This window comes from Haliaeetus albicilla, chromosome 4 (assembly GCF_947461875.1).
Source record: "Haliaeetus albicilla chromosome 4, bHalAlb1.1, whole genome shotgun sequence".
Taxonomy (NCBI): domain Eukaryota; kingdom Metazoa; phylum Chordata; class Aves; order Accipitriformes; family Accipitridae; genus Haliaeetus; species Haliaeetus albicilla.
Genome location: NC_091486.1, coordinates 35,975,382 through 35,992,319, shown reverse-complemented (window position 1 = coordinate 35,992,319; position 16,938 = coordinate 35,975,382).

Below are 16,938 nucleotides of genomic sequence, written 5' to 3'. Positions count from 1 at the left end.
ATTCAGAGGTTTATCTGGAGAGGCTAGAATTATCTAGCTTATACAAAACTCCAGCTCAGGGGGCTGAACCAGCTCTATGCTTACATGCCCAAACCAAGACGTTTGTAATTGAAAAGTAATAGCCTAACTAGTGAGCAAAACAACTTGCTTTAAAGTGCTACGTTATGTGTGACAACTTGTTTCAGTAAGAGACTCCTTTTGTCCAATCTTTCTCAGCTATAAGAAAACCAAAAACATAAATAAGGAAAGCATCTTGTACCAAATGAGAAAAAAGTAATTAAAAGAAAGGAAAACACATCTACTAGGAACAAGTGGATGTTTCACATCCAAATGTCAACAGTAGCATTTCTGCAAACTCCCTATATCATCCTGAACATTCATTCTCAAGAGTGGGAATTAGTGACTTGAATTGGAACACTATGTTGAGAAAGAGACTGAAATGAGTCTGGAGCGTAAGATAACAGACTATCTGCAATTTAAGCTCATTTTGTTTGTTTTTTTCATTAGAACTTACTGCCGTTTGTCTCCTCCAGGGTGTCATTGTTCTGTTATTAAACAATACAACAATCCTGAATAAACAGTATTTTGTTTCCTGTCTGTATTTTAGTATGCAGTATGAAAACATTAGGATTTGTTATTTTTCCCACAGCCATCTAATACCTATGAATTTTGCCTTTATTTCTTAAGTCAGTGTTCAGGAATTTTGATACATACAATAAAATCAAATGTGAAAGCAAGTCAGACAGTATTTGTATCCCTTAAAAAAGAAACCCTGTTACATCCAGAAGACACTCTTCTCTTAAACTACTCCTGTTGAAGATTATGGTTGACCTCTTTAAGACAGACAGATTTTGACATCCCTGTTTACCTTTCTGCAATATTTTATTCTATGCCAAGAAAATACTTAAACCCACATTTTTAACTTCAGGCACATGTTTAGTTTCCATTGATTTCAATTAAATTAAAAAAAAATAATTCCTAGACTTCAGACAATGTTGAAAGACTTCTTGGAACAGAAGTGAACCAAGGAATAAAAGCTTCTTTTGACTTGCCATTACTTTGAACTGAACAATCTGTAGTATCAGTGATCCCACAGCAGGAAAAGGGAAATCCCTTATAACAGCTTCAGTTGCACTATCAATTTCTGTTTCTGTTCTGTCTCCCAGAACAGTCTTTATAAAAACATGTTTGTCTTTGCAGACCAAAATTCACTTATGTTCAAATTAGCCACAACTTTAAATTAACTTTTTGGAAGGCAAAGCATAAAGTACAAGAAGTACTTAGAATTACATGATGAAACAAGTATATGTCAGTGAATAAAATCATCAATTTGAACCGTTCTGCAGTTACACAAATAACGTCCACCTCAACAGCCATCAATTTTGTAGGCATCAATTTTGCAGGCATCAATTTTGCAGGTGAATGAATATGCGTGGAACCCTTCACCCATATACAGCACTCTATGCATGTGAACAGGGCTCTGTATTGGGGCATGAGACTTAGCCAAGTAAATCTTTAGCAAAACCTGCATAGATGATTCTGGCATGCATTTATAAGAAAAACCTCGTACTACCATCTAACTGTACTTGATGTTAGACAGTGATTAACTAAGTTGCCATATCTTATTAAGAATTATTAAGCCAGTCTTTTCCCCTTTTGCAATATCATTAATATAATCCTTTGGTGTTAGCTCTGTATTGATTATTCATAATAACCCATCTAGTAATTAGCCATCATTCTGCAATTACTTAGCTTTCAATTCTCATAAATTCTAGCTTTAGCTTTGAAAGAGTAGTTTACCCATCAGACTCGACCTGATACCTTCTTGTCAGTGACAGTATATGACTTCACTAACACTAGTAAACATCAACTAACTATTGTTTCAGTCAGGTAAAGCTGTTCCCATAGAACACTTTGTCCATTTCTTAAAAGGTGTTTAGCATTAATAAGCAATTGAAAAATTAAAAAGAAAACCTGAAAATGTATGTTTGCTCTAAAATTTATTTTATAGTGGCTCTGGCAAGAACATTCATATTAATATTGTTATGTTAATTTTCTAATTTATCTGAAGTGAAAGTTAAGGTAATACCAAGGGAAGCACTCCCTCTCTGCTGCATTTATGACACCCGTGGCCTGAATCATATTACAGAGATACTGCCAGGGAGACCCCCCCAATATCCAAAATGGTACGTGGAATCTCTTGGCACCAGTATATTTATGTAGCTGTGCTCAAGGTCAAGATACAAACCCCTCTGCCTCAGGATGTTTTTCAAAGAGATAGTCTTTGGCCACAATGGTGGTCTTAGCCCTCAGTTTCAGCTTTGTGCAAGCACTTCTCTATCAGAGCTGAAAATGTGGCTTACAGTATTTGCAGAGCTCTTTCTTTTCAATATCTTAAGCACAAATCTACTCATTAGCTTAAATCAAGCTAACAAGAAAATGCAAGTATGACCGATAGCTTGCTGTTATCTTGCTATAATACTTCTCCACCCTATTATTATGGCTAGCACTCCCAAATGGATGAAATGACCTGTTATCCTAACCCAGATAGCTGGCTAAAGTACAATTTTTCGTGGAACAATTATGCTCAGTGGCCTAAATTGTGATACATTTAAATAATTAGGGAAATCAAGTCTCAATATAAGTGCCCATTGAAAATCCGAGAAACAAGTGTGGTCAACATTTCAACAAAAAGTTCATCAGAAGCAAATGCAAAGTCTTATATCTGGGATGGAATAACTCTATTCAACAGTACAGGCTGAGGGACAACTATATAAGAAGCGGCTTTGAAGAAAACATAGAATCATAGAATCATTTAGGTTGGAAAAGACCTTCAAGATCATCGAGTCCAACCATTAACCATGCCCACTAAACTATGTCCTGAAATGGATCAGGGAGGCCTGGTGAACAACAAGTTGAACATGAATCAGTTGGACATGAAGCAGTGTGTCCTTGCAGCAAAGAAGGCCAACTGCATCTTGTGTTGTTTTAACAAGAGTGTAGTTAGAAGGCCCAGGGAATTGATTCTTTCCCCCATTTGGCACCTGTGAGACTGCATCTGGAGTACCGTGACCAGTTTTTGATTCTTCTGGACACGAAAGACATTGACATATTGGAGTGAGTTCAGCAAAGGGCCACCAAAATGGTCAGGGGGCTGCAGCACCCTGCGTAAGAGGAGAGCCTGACAGAGAAGGCTCAGGGCACATCTTAATACTGTCAGAGGATACAGAGAAGATGGAGCCAGACTCTTCTGAGGTGCACAGTAATAGGACGAGAGGTAACAGACACAAGTTTGAACATAAGAAATTCCAATAGCTACAATAATTTTGGGGTTTTTTTTACCACAAAGGTGGTCAAATACTACAATAGATTACCCAGAAAGGCTGGGAAATTCCCATCCTGGGGGTGTCCAATACATGACTGGACAAGTCCCTGAGTAACCTGTTCTGGGACCTACTTTGAACAGGGTGTTGGACTAGACCTCCAGAGGTCACTTCCAACCTAAATGATTCTATGATCATGGAAACTTTATCAGCTTCAGCACTCAATTTCACAAGTTGCAGGCTGTGGACCTCTCTTTTGGGGGAACTATAAATAAACTCCATTACAGATCCACCAAGTAGAATCAGCGTATGTGAAGAAGAAATGGTCAAAAAGTGATCCTGTTTCTTTGAAAAGGCAATGTTGATTTGAATTTGGGGAAGGGTTGTACATAACTAGATATTACCAGAAGAACTGCTCTTGAAAAAGAAGTCTGTATTCAATGCTCATGAGTGAATTCAATTTAAATTAAGGTTAAATTAATACAATAAACACAATCAGATCTTTAAGATTCTGCACATCAGGAGATCAAACATTAATAAATTAAGGGAACAGATATGGAAAGTTAGCAACATCATGGGGGTCCTGGTCATATGAAGCCTGGCATGTGAGTCAAATGTGAGTTAGCAAGAATCCTTTCCTGCCATATAAGTGTAAGGAAAAAGAGCAAATATTTTCAAACAAATTCAAACAACTCTGAGAAGAAAAGATTTAACGAAGTCTGTATATTACTGGCACTGCAAAGAACAGCTGTATATTAACTATATTCTTAAACTACACTGCATGGGTTTGTGCATGGAAAAAGTAAAACAATGGCAAGATGAATGGATTTCAAATTGTTTCTTAATACAGTATATTAATATTTTTTTTCTGACCTCAAATGGGGCTGAGGCAGGGCTCTTGCTTCACTGCAAGAGAGATTGACTTAAGTTGCTTTTCAAGGTAAATTTCAAGTAAGTCATCTTTTAAATCTATGGGCTGCTCACTAATTATGTCTTCAGTCCTATAAAAACACATAATTGCTCATTACTGTATTCAGTAGAAATAGTCAAGTATTCATTATGCACGTGCTTCCAAGTGTTTTCAGCATGAGAGTCCATGCCAAAGTCAATTAAGTATAGGGCTCCAAAATAGTTGGGAAATTATATAGGATAAACAGGCAGAGGATGTTTCTTAAGTGAAGGTGTAATTCTGGATGTCAGACATGGTCAGAAGCATTGTTGTGATGTATTTAACCTTGTGAACAAACAGAAGAGTTGTTGTAACATATAATTATTAAAGAAAACATTGACACAATTAAACCTCTAACTAATGTCCATTTACACAATATTCACATCCATCCTGAGGAGCACAGGTTTTTCATTTGTGAATTCCTTTCTTCTGTAGTCTTTCTGTTTTGACCACATTCTTACTGTCAGCAATCGATTTCGTACCTCCCGTTGCAAAACAAGTATTTTGTTTATGCTGTTGTGCATAACAACTTTCAAAATGGTGATTAATTTAGCTGAAAACTGCAGACTGACTACATGCTACATAGGGCCAAAATAAGCCACCTAAACAGAGCCATCTAGTTGGAGAGACCCCTGTATATCTGAAACACCCAAACAGCAAATACAACATAGGTCCCCTAAGAGACCTGTGCTCTTCTGGTGTACTAACTGGAGGGCAGACAGGATACTCTCTGTCATGTCAGGTTATAATAGATGTCTAAATTTAGAAAAACAGATCAAACTTTTACTCTCTAAAAACCTTACTGAGTCTGCTGGAGACATGCTAAATCTTTAGGACAGTATGTGTTTATTAGTATGGTAAATTTTTGGTTTGTATGTAATCCTCAGAGTACTTTGCCAATATTTCTACGCTGAGACTCAGCAGCACTTCTGTACTAGGTATTACAGCTACACTGTGGAAGAACCGAGGTCCAGGGAGATTGAGGGCCACATTCGGTTTGCCCAAATTCTACTTCAGTCCTTGTGTCCAGCATTTTCCACTAGAAAAGCCTACAGCCAACCAATCAAAACACTATCACTTAGTTGCAATTTGGATGGCGTGAGTTTGGCCTTACGTAACTTCCTCCAGGATGATCGCTGGGGGCCATAAGAACCCTTGGATGGAGTCTTAACGGGGAACTTATCCTGACTGATTTTTAGAAGGCAGTCTGAAAGGAGAAAATGAGGGCTCTACAATACATGAGCTTGTGCTGTTGTAGTGAATAGCAGGTTGTAGTAGTAACTGAAGGAGGTACTCACTAGGAAGTTGAGAATCATTCCAAATCGTCTGGGGGAACATGCCTGTCTTCACAATTATTATTCCTTAGATAATTAAACAAATGGAAATTGGCTGTGGGAATCACTGTTTGGAATAAAATGGTTCAGTTCTTTAACATTTTGTGTAGGTGCCTAGACTTGGAGATTTAAAGGAAGCCATCAACAGAAGTATTTCATTAACTAATTCAAGACATGAGATTCACTCTTGTGATTCAGCTTTGTTAGGTACAGCCATTTAATTAGTAAAATTACATAATTATGCTCTGATTTATCAAATTAACAAATGCAAGATGCATTCAATTCGAGGTTTATTACTTTCTCTAAAATGCACAGGCCAAAGACAGGACATAAGGGAACAAGACAGCTGGACAAGTAGGAAAGGACGGGGGAAGAAAGAAAATTCAAGACTGTACCTGCCAGTGTGGACACAATCTGATCGCCAGTGGGGCCAGCGGGAAGTAGAAGGCAAATGGGAAGAAAGCAAAGGAAAAAAAAAATGAGGCTTTGGCACACAGGAAGACAGGACTGAGAAAGAGACTAAATCCAGCGACTGACCAACAGGCTGGGTGCCAGGCACTTCTGGATTCTGATCTTAGATTAATTGCTGACTCACCATGTGGCCGTGAACAAATGACTCCACCTTGTATGTTTCAGTTTCTCATAAGCAGGGTGATATTTATCTACTAGTCTCACAGAATGTTGTAAAGATAATTAATAAATGTTTGGAAAGTACTTTGAAGATGAAAGGCCAAATTCACAGTAATGGCTAGGAGGGCATCAAACTGACTTGCTCATTCCTTTTCAGCAAACCCAGTCTATACTTACAGAAAGCATGCAAAACAAAAATGCCAGCATGGATTTGTTACTGCTGTCTACTCTCTCCTCTACCTATTTTCACCTATGATTACACTCTATATTTAGCTAATGTTTGATTCAAGCAAATCATAGGTGTACAACTATTTATCAGCTAAAGTTAATCACATGCCCACCTGATTTGTCAGATTAGATTCCAAGACTAAATGGTGTGTAGAGGGCTATCTATCTTTTATCATATATCTACAGAAGCATCTGATAAACACTTTTTCAAATACAAATAATAATAGATGCTAAGTTATAAAAAAGTGACAAATACATTTAGCATTGGTCATCAGCTTTCTTAAGTTGGGACCATTTTTAAGGTCTATTTTTGTTCCTTAGCATCAAAGTACACTGTTGATGGCGGGTGTTCATTAGAATTTTATATTATTAAAATATATTTTAAAAAATCACCACAAACTATAGGATACATTTTTTATTTCATCTAATGTCAAAAGCCTACTACACTTTAGGCAGCTTTGTGTTTATTTGGTCACAATTAGACCAGAAGCAGACTAGTATTCTGGGCTGGCAAAATTCTGGTTACTTACTTTCCCTAATGACTCCTCTACTGAAGGCTGAGCTCTTCCAAGAAGGCAAAACAGTCTTAGCTGTTAGGCCATTAGTGTCTTATGGGTGCCAAAATTCAACTGTAATTTCTATCCAACTTAATATGCCTGTCCTTTCTATGAGTCTATTTAAAATTTTGCATGTCAGGCTTTATATATGCAACTATCTATGAAATCACAACTTAACCTAATTTGGTAATGTTGAGTAACAGAAGAAAGCTCAGTTGAGAAAGTTCACTAGCCATCCCTAAATGAAGTTTACTCGTAAACTATTCAAACAAATTATTTAACAAATATTTTTGAACTATATATTTAGTTTGCTGCCAATTAAAATTTGCTGTGTTTGGGTCAGATACTGCCACTGACTTAAATAAATTATGATGACCTAATACAGCAATAGAAAAGACTGCTATTCAGTGTGAATTAGTACATGAAATACCAGACGTGCCATAATAATCAAGTGATTAGTCCACTTCTGCTTCTCCTGTACCTCATCAGTGAGTAAACCATTTTTTCCACCTAAGGAGAACAAAAAAACCTGCTGAAAGACCCAAATATTGTTAAACGCTGAGACAAAATTTGCTTTTATGGCCTAATACATTTTTAGTTTTGGGCAACCAAGTGAAAAATAATTTATCATCTCTGCAAGGTAGGAAGCACGAGTGTGTCTTTTATTTGCCAAACAAAAAGAAAACTGGGTTGTCCAGCCCATTTTCAAGTGGGAACACAATCAAACACACACATAGGTTTTGTAAAAAAAGACAGCAAGTTGTAATTATTTAGCAAGCAAAATAACAGCTAGTTTAAAAACAAACACAGGCTGTATCTCCAAACCATAGCACACGATGGCTAGTTTTCAAGAACACCACGTATAACATCACTTGAGAAGTTGCAAAAAGTGACATTACATCAAAATATTCACATCTGAATATGAAAGAAAAACAACAATATTTTTGTGGCTTGAGTGGCTTAACTGAAAATTGGATGGAACCACTGATAATTCACTTCTTGCTTTCTCCCTACTGAAACCAAAATGAAATGATATAGCCGCTTGCTAATCAGTAATCTTGGATTCATCCTGTTTTGGGCTTTGTCACTGATACAGGGTGCACCTATACTGCAGTCTCTAATACCAATCTAGTTATGGCAGCACTGAGTTGAGCAGAAGCTACACAGTCTGTCTAGGGAACGGGGCACATGCTCAGTTAGTTAGTCCATGTCAAGCTTTATGCTGCATACCTACTGGTACTGATACTGAACTCATACCACACATGCTATTAACTCCAGGAAAAACATACCAATAGTGTGTTGTATTTTCCTTTATGCTTTATCAGCAGCTTGATAGCTGTAGAGTGACAATCCACTGGTCCAAGTCTATTTTTGGTTCTATCACAGGTCTTTTGTGTATTCCTAAACAAGTGCACATTTTCTCTCAGTTTCCTGTGCTATAAAGAGAGAGAGATTTTCTAAAGTCTTCTAAAATTTGTGGATGAATAGTGTCCTGCACAGTAAATTCAGGGTGCTGTCATATACAGTCATGTCTAGTTTTATATCCTCCAATTTCCTCATCTGTAGATGAGGATTATTTTATGTGTTATCATTAACGGGTCACTGAGAGGTTAAATTCATGAATGTCGGTCAAGTATTCTAGAAACCTGAAAACGGAGGCAGTATTCAAAGAATATTATTATTAGTTTCACCACATGCATATTACATAAAGCTTAACTCTACTGAGAGGCCAGGGAGCAGGAGACAGGGAACAGTGATGTTATTGTGCCCAGAGTGATATTAGAACAATGACCATTATAAGCTGATGATACTTTATCAACTGAACAAAACAATGACCAAGGCTTAGCACCCAGTACTAAATTAGTCGTGACGTTATAAATCAGAGAGATCATAAAAATGAGGTCAGTTCTCTGGGCTAATTGTGTTTGGCTATTTGCTGAGCATTGTTTGCATAGAAAAAACATGTAGTTCAGTTTTCAGATCTACTGTACTAAAAAATGAGAAACTCAAAAGGCCTAAAACTCAGATGAAGCTCCTCCCCCAGTGGTACCAGTCAGGTTGATTTGTGGCAGAATGCTAAGCACTTTTAAAAATCCCAGTGGAAAGTGTGCAGTTTGCAGGATTCACGTGTCATGATTTGTGCTTTGGGAGGAAAGTCACACTGCTAACACCTAAAACATATGTTTACACACTGTCCACAGTACTGGGTGCTCCTCAGGAAACAAAGCAGTTGGACAAAGCTAAGTATTGGGGCTACCACTATGTTTTTCCTCGCCTACTTGATTACTATATACATGTATATATTATACTAGATGGTTGGGTAATTCGACCACCATTTCATATATATATATATATATATATATATATATATAAAAATATAGCTAACAGCACTGGACTTGTCATGCTGAAAACTATTGACCAGCTAATATCCAGTGTATCTAACCTTACTATACTTCTCCCAAGGAAAGAAGATCCTTACATAGTCAGTGAAGAGGTGCTGAAGTTCAGATAGATATCACCTTCCTTGAAGGTCTTCAGAGCCCTCTCACCACTGCATGCCTTCCCAACATGTTTACCACATGCTTTCTGATGTGAAACTGGTTTTTGGTGACCAATCTGCACAAGAATTGTGGGATAAACTACAGCTGTTACAGCTGTGTGCAGCATACAGCAAAGAATGTAGCTGCAGGAGCAAAGAATGCTTGTCTGTTGAACAGAGGGACACGAGGGGAAGCAGAATTAGTAGAAGTAAAATCTGAAATGTAAGATGTGATTCATTTATTTTAGGTGTTAGAGAAAACATGGGAATTACAGAATGGCTGGAGCAAAAGGATGAAATCGGCTTAACTGGCCAGGTCAAAAAGTTTATTCTATCGCAAACAGTGTGATAAAAGCATGAAAGGTAGGAAAACAGGTTAATTGATCACATACAGTACTATTATCAACATGAAAGAGGTAAGGAAATTAACTTCAGTAGTTGAGCACACTAAAGAAAACAAGACTTCCTGCAAATATAATAAATATGGTGCACACTGTCCTTGTCCTCTCCTCTATCCAGTGTAACTTCATGGAAGTTAAACAGAAATTCCATTGCAGCCATGGGGACAACTGATCAGTAAAATCTTTGTATTGGAGTCTGGGGCAGATCAGTGCATATGGGAAATGGGGTTGAGGTAGCATTCTACACCAATGCAGGTCATCTAACAGAAGCAGATGTGAGCAGCCTCACTGGAAAGAAGGGCAATCAATTAAAGGAAGATGTTGCAGGTAAATATCAGGCCAGATTGTGGCAGGTTTTATGGGACTTGTGAGATGCTAGACACCTTCAAGCTTTTCTTGATCACAAAGATTTGAATAATAGGACAATTCAGGTTGGAAAGGACCTCAGAACGTCTCTTGTCTAATCTGCTCCAAGCAAGGTCAGCTATGAGATCAGGTTACTCAAAGCTTTATCCAATCTGGTCTTGAAAACCTCCAGGGTCGGAGACTGCAAAACCTCTCTGGACAACCTGTTCCACTGCTTCCCTGTCCTCATCTGCATCTTCTTTTATCTCATCTGAGAAATTAATTAATGCTTCCAGTTGCCAAATATCTCCTGTATCTGTTCCGGCTTCATCCGCATTGATATTGACACCCTGGAATTGCTTTTATTCTGCTAAGGAAGTATAACTAGCTTAATTTTTTTTTTTACAGAGTTCATACAGTATGAGCTGTGGCAATGTGACGAGAATAAAATACATGGGAGATGATGCTGTGCTATAAACTTCAGAAAAACCACCTTTGTTCAGGGGATTGTAAAGCATTAGCAGATGGCACTGCCATGTAGAATCATAGAATCATTTAGGTTGAAAAAGACCTTCAAGATCATCGAGTCCAACCATTAACCATGCCCACTAAACCATGTTATGGAGCACCCTGTCTACTCGCTTTTTGAATATCTCCAGGGATGGTGACTCAACCACTTCCCTGGGCAGCCTATCCCAACGTCTGACAACCCTCTCAGTAAAGAAATTTTTTCTAATACCCAACCTAAACCTCCCCTGCTGCAACTTGAGGCCATTTCCTCTTGTCCTATCTCCAGCCACCTGACAGAAGAGACCAGCACCCACCTCACTACAACCCCCCTTCAGGTAGTTGCAGAGAGTGATAAAGTCTCCCCTCAGCCTCCTTTTCTCCAGACTAAACAGCCCCAGTTCCCTCAGCCACTCCTCATAATAAGTCTTGTGCTCCAGGCCCCTCACCAACTTGGTTGCCCTCCTCTGAACACGCTCCAGCACCTCAATGTCTTTCCTGTAGCGAGGGGCCCAAAACCGAACACGGTACTCGAGGTGCGGCCTCACCAGTGCAGAGTACAGGGGAACAATCACCTCCCTGCTCCTGCTGGCTACACTATTTCTGATACAGGCCAGGATGCCATTGGCCTTCTTGGCCACCTGGACACACTGCTGGCTTCATATCCAGCCGGCTGTCAACCAGCACCCCCAGGTCTTTTTCTTCTGGGCAGCTTTCCAGCCACTCTTCCCCAAGCCTGTAGCGCTGCATGGGGTTGTTGTGACCGAAGTGCAGGACCCGGCACTTAGCCTTGTTGAACTTCATATGATTGGCCTCGGCCCATCGATCCAGCCTGTCCAGATCTCTCTGTAGAGCCTCCCTACCCTCAAGCAGATCGACCCTCTCTCCCAACTTGGTGTCATCTGCAAACTTGCTGAGGGTGCACTCAATCCCCTTGTCCAAATCATCGATAAAGATATTAAACAGAACGAGGCCCAACACCGAGCCCTGGGGAACACCACTAGTGACCCATTGCCAAGTGGATTTAACCCCATTCACCACAGTTATGAACAGTCTCAGGGTATATTTAAATTCTGTAGGCTAAAAGGCTCTAGTGTAGTGATTTTAGGAGCTCCCATCCAACTTCAGTGCAAGCTGAAAACATTCTCACTGTCATCAGAACACAGACTTCAGTCCCTAGGGATGTTTTATGAAAGAAGTGAAGCAGCTGTGCAAGCATTCCTGCCAAAATAATCAGCAAACCAGTAACTAACAGTAACTAGAGTAAGTGGCTGTATATTTTGCACCCTGATAACCGCAGGCAAAGTGAGAGCAACAGCTGTGGAAGAAGTAGTTGGGGAAATAAAAAAGGACAGCAAGATACTCCATGATACAGATTTTTATTTATTCTGAGGTATGCATGTGTGCCTTCTGAGACAGGGGCCAGGATGCTCACCTCAGAGAATTAACATTCAGCAATGTTGTTTGTGTCCCAGACAAAGCAATGATAAATGTTCTTCCCACACCTATGCACAGAGGTGTGGCACTCTGGTCTTTCATCAAATCTCTATTTGCAGGAAAACAGCTTGCTAGATAAAGCTACCGCATAGTAAGAGCCTTTCATAATGCACACTCTAAACCTGCCTAGGTTACCCAGGAAATTTCCTCCAATTAATAATCCTTCGTGTTTGAAGATGGCTTTTTTGGATAAATCTATAGAGACTGCAATGTGCTCAAGGGCAGAATATTGGCCCAATTACACCACACTCCCTCCTCAGACGAAATGCAAAATTTTCAGTCAGGATGTTGCAGCTGTTCCACCACTGTGCACAGTGATATCACGCAATAATTCAGGCCAGGAAACGGAAATTACTTCATAGTAATGCAGAGCTGGTGATGATTTTTAAAAATTCTCAGAGGTGAAGTTTTATTTCACAATAAAATGTCAAGAAAATAAATACTTGAAGCAATGGCACCAAAGTCAAGCAGGAAGCCTGCTTAATAACTTTCAAATATGAAGGACTAAAAGTACAGTCTAACATAAAATTACAGTAACACATGGAACAAGTAAAAATATCCTCAGCCTACTTACCTCAACTGCTGAGTTTAAAAAAAATATTTAGCCTGCTATTGGATCATACAGAAGCTGCTCCATAGTCAGTAAGAACTACTTGATCCAATCATGCACCACACTCTGATGAGAAATAAACTATTAAGAATTAAATAATGAAATGCTGCTAAATAATTTTTCTATGCATGAGGTCAGTACTATTTGAAAACAACTGCCACCTATTCTGCTAATCAGAAATTGACAGACACATTTAAACCCTTGCAAAAAGACCTATTTACTATCTACAGCTATATTATAAAGTCTTTTAAAGATGAACTAGTTACAAAATTATTAAAAATCAGTCATATTAATGCCTAAGCAGAATGCCCTTTTGTTGTATCTCTCAGTAAAAACTGTAGCAAATGCTTCAGTGGACAAACAAAAAAAACATTCTAATGCTAAAGTGCAAATAACTTCAGTGAATCCAGTTATTTTTAATTAATTATGCTAATTAGCATAGTAAAACCCTCAAAATTGAAGATGATAACCAAAGGCTAGGATTGCAAACTGGCTATCTTCCCGTACAAGAAGACAACTCAAACTACACTGGCATTTGTGAAATTGTTTTATTACTTAACAGCTAGTAGCAGTTAGGTACAGCACAAGATACTGTGCCATTTTGTTGTTGTTGTTGACTTCTTAAAAGGAACATTTGATACTGGAACATAAGATCTATTGCATTCATCTAAGTGTCTGACATTCTGGCCTTGCTCTGACCAACAGCCAGTACTACAGAGCAGATTTCAGTAGATGTGCAATTCACTGTTGCATTTGGACAAACTAGTGCAGAAGGATACTTAAGGGCTTAAACCAATTCCTTTCTGACACCCAGTTATATACTGAAGCATGAGATTTGGTTCTCCTTGTTCTACTGTATCCTATGACAAAATATATCATCAATGGTCATAAAATTAGTCTATTAAAAAAAACCAAATCAGCATTTTAAACTAGGAAATTCTGTGGCATTACATTTCACCCACCAGCTGGGTGCAACATGAATATTTTCAGTTCTAAATATAGTACAATGCCACCACCGATCCCTGCTTTTCTGTTATAAAACTAAAGAGACAACAATCCCTACTATTTGGACGTCTCATTCAACCATTTTTCCAGTTCTAACCAATACAGTTGTAAATAAATTCTCTCACACGTCAACCATATAGTACCAGTGAAGTATTAGATCAGAAAGATAATTAACATCAACACTATTAGCAATCATCTTGCTAATCATCTAGCAAGTATTTCCTCATTGTTGTTCTGTGTAGGGCCAGACATGTAGGCAGAATAGATGGCGCAACCTGTCATTAGAAGCTCTGCTGGGAAGAGGCTGAATACTGCAAACCTTCTCCTCCCCCACTCCCCCAAATCACTTCCCTATCTACATGTTAGAACAGAAAATCTTTACCATCAATATCCTCAGCTTTGTCTTCAGCATCAGAATATGAGACACACTCACAACTTTGCAATGGCTAGAAACTGAATTGTCCAGTAACTAGAGTCAAATCTTCATCAGCCACGTGCATGAGGTGGCCATGTGTTCTGCCTGGTCAAACAAAAATACCTTCAGTTTTGAAAATCTAAAAGCAGCTTGAATAAGACTGAATATAGTATCAAGATAATAGTTTGAGGTATATATTGAATACAGAGTATGTTTATCAAGATAAATACTAAGACCTTCTGCATGGTTTTGGAATGGAGTAGTGCCTGAAAGAAAATAGTAAACTGCAGTGATCTTAGATGTATATTTAGGTCTGATTCATTACATGTGACATGGAAGCTGCCTCCTTTGCTGTTCCATTTCCACTAGTGTTTTAATTCACGTGAGTTTAGGCTTTAATGACTTCTGTAAACTTGAAAAATTATTAGTTGGGTTATCCATGATGATTTAAAAATCCTTTTCAAAACAGGATCTGGCAAACGCAGAGGTCATCAAGCCTAAGAGAAAATTTATCAGTAGGCAATGCAGATCAAAAGTGGAGTAAGAACAGCATCTACTAAGGTATAAAACTAATTAAAATTCTTCCTGTTCTCCTTAAGTGCTCTGGGGTTTTTTTTTGTTTGTTTGGGGTTTTTTTAAGTGTTTAGTATCACCTAACTACCTTAACTTCTAATTAATTGTTAAATATTTCAAACAATGTTGGTCCACTAAAAATCCAGACTCTTTTCGTAACTTCTAGATTCTTCATCCTAGAAACAACTATTCTTGTCACTTAGGGCTTCATCCTGAAATGAGTTTATGCTCTAGGATAAGTCTGACCTTGTCACCTACACAGAGCACCAATTATTCCCATATATTCCACTACCCATACAATGTTTTCCAAATAGTTTACTGTAGTTTTGCTTTTTATACATAACATATCAACAGAATCTAATCAAGTCCAAACTTAATTCTGAAACTAGCATAGGTTTCAACACAAGAGCTTGCTGAAACCTGTGGGCACTTTTCTACAGATTCCTAGTGATTTATACCTGGACCTAACTGAAAAGTCACAAAAATCTAGAACTATTTAAGCAAGGAAGCTTTTTTACAAACCAATTTAGCATCTGCGTTGCATCATCATCTCTGCTTTGCCACCTAAAGAGTCTCCTAATCTCTTAGTGTATAATTTTAATACACAGTTCTCAACTTCCAAACTCTTTTCTCTAAGATGATTCAGCCCTTGCCAATTTTTTCACATTATTCTTGTTTGATTTTCACTAACAATTTCTTAAACTTTTCTGTCTACACTTCCAATATTTTATCCCTGCTTCACTCTTTCCTAGGAATGACACTAACTTGGAAATTATTTTTCTTTAGACTTTAACTACAAACTCCAACACCATACATATGTATGAAACAGAATTCTACAATATAAAGAAATGCTACTAACAATAATTAGAATATCTAGGATGATTATTATCTAATACAGTATGCTTATGTGCATATATATAAACTTGTATTTCTGTACTCACACAAACTTGCACACACTTAAATTTATACGAATGAGACATGAAGTTCCATTAAAGCTAATAGAAATCCTCCAGCAGCAAGACTTCCAAGACTGTATTGTTTATATTCCCTACAGAAAGAATGCAGTGACTCCAATAGTTCTTTACCAGCTAAGTGTTGCTCATCTGGCTTTGTAATCAACAGTCATTTGACTCAAAATACCTACAAGAGGAAGGCAGCAGAATTTGGGTTTGTGGACTACTATTCATTTAAACAAGCAAGATGCAGATTACATGTCCAAGTTCTTATACAATAAGATGATCATGTCTTTTATTACAGTTAAAAATATCAAATAAGATTGCAAACTAAAAATAAATCCATTTTCCAATTATTACTCAGAACAATAAATGCTTTTTATTCCCCAATATCATGTATGAACAAAATTTTTCATTTTTTCAGTCATACAAATATGTATTTTGTTCTCCAAGGTGTTAGCTCTTTTATTAAAAAAATAAAGGTAGAGGAAGCATACAGTCTGCAGGAGTCTATTCTAGTGCATGACTGAAAATAAGCATGGCAAGTCTCCTGGCAACACTTTGTGTAAAGACACAGTAAACAAATAAGTGTAAGTTACATGCACAGTAACTGAATGCTAGAGCCTTCATTTCTTATCCAAAAACATTTTGAATGGTTCTATGTACTGTTAAGGAGCTGTTGCACCCATTTCAGTAGCAGACGATCCATGAGGACTTATTTAACAGAGGATTAAAAGTCAATTAAATACTTCAGATAAAAAGTAAAATGCAAAAAAAGAAAGAGTAATAATAATCTTCCTCTGATTTTTTAAAAATATCATTACCTCCTTCTAGTTAATGTAATTTTTAATTAGATATCTTAATGTAATTTCTGCAGTAGCTGTTTAACTAATAGAGTAAATCTGATAGGTCTAAGGGCTGGCTACAAGGCCTTTTCAGCAGCTTATTTGCCAAACCTGTCCATTCTGCTTTAATTCTGCTGAATACTTAACGGTTGTGACAAACTTATCACTTAAACTCTGCTCACCAATAAGCCAGGCACAGCCTGTGACACTACTGTTCAGGGGCTTGG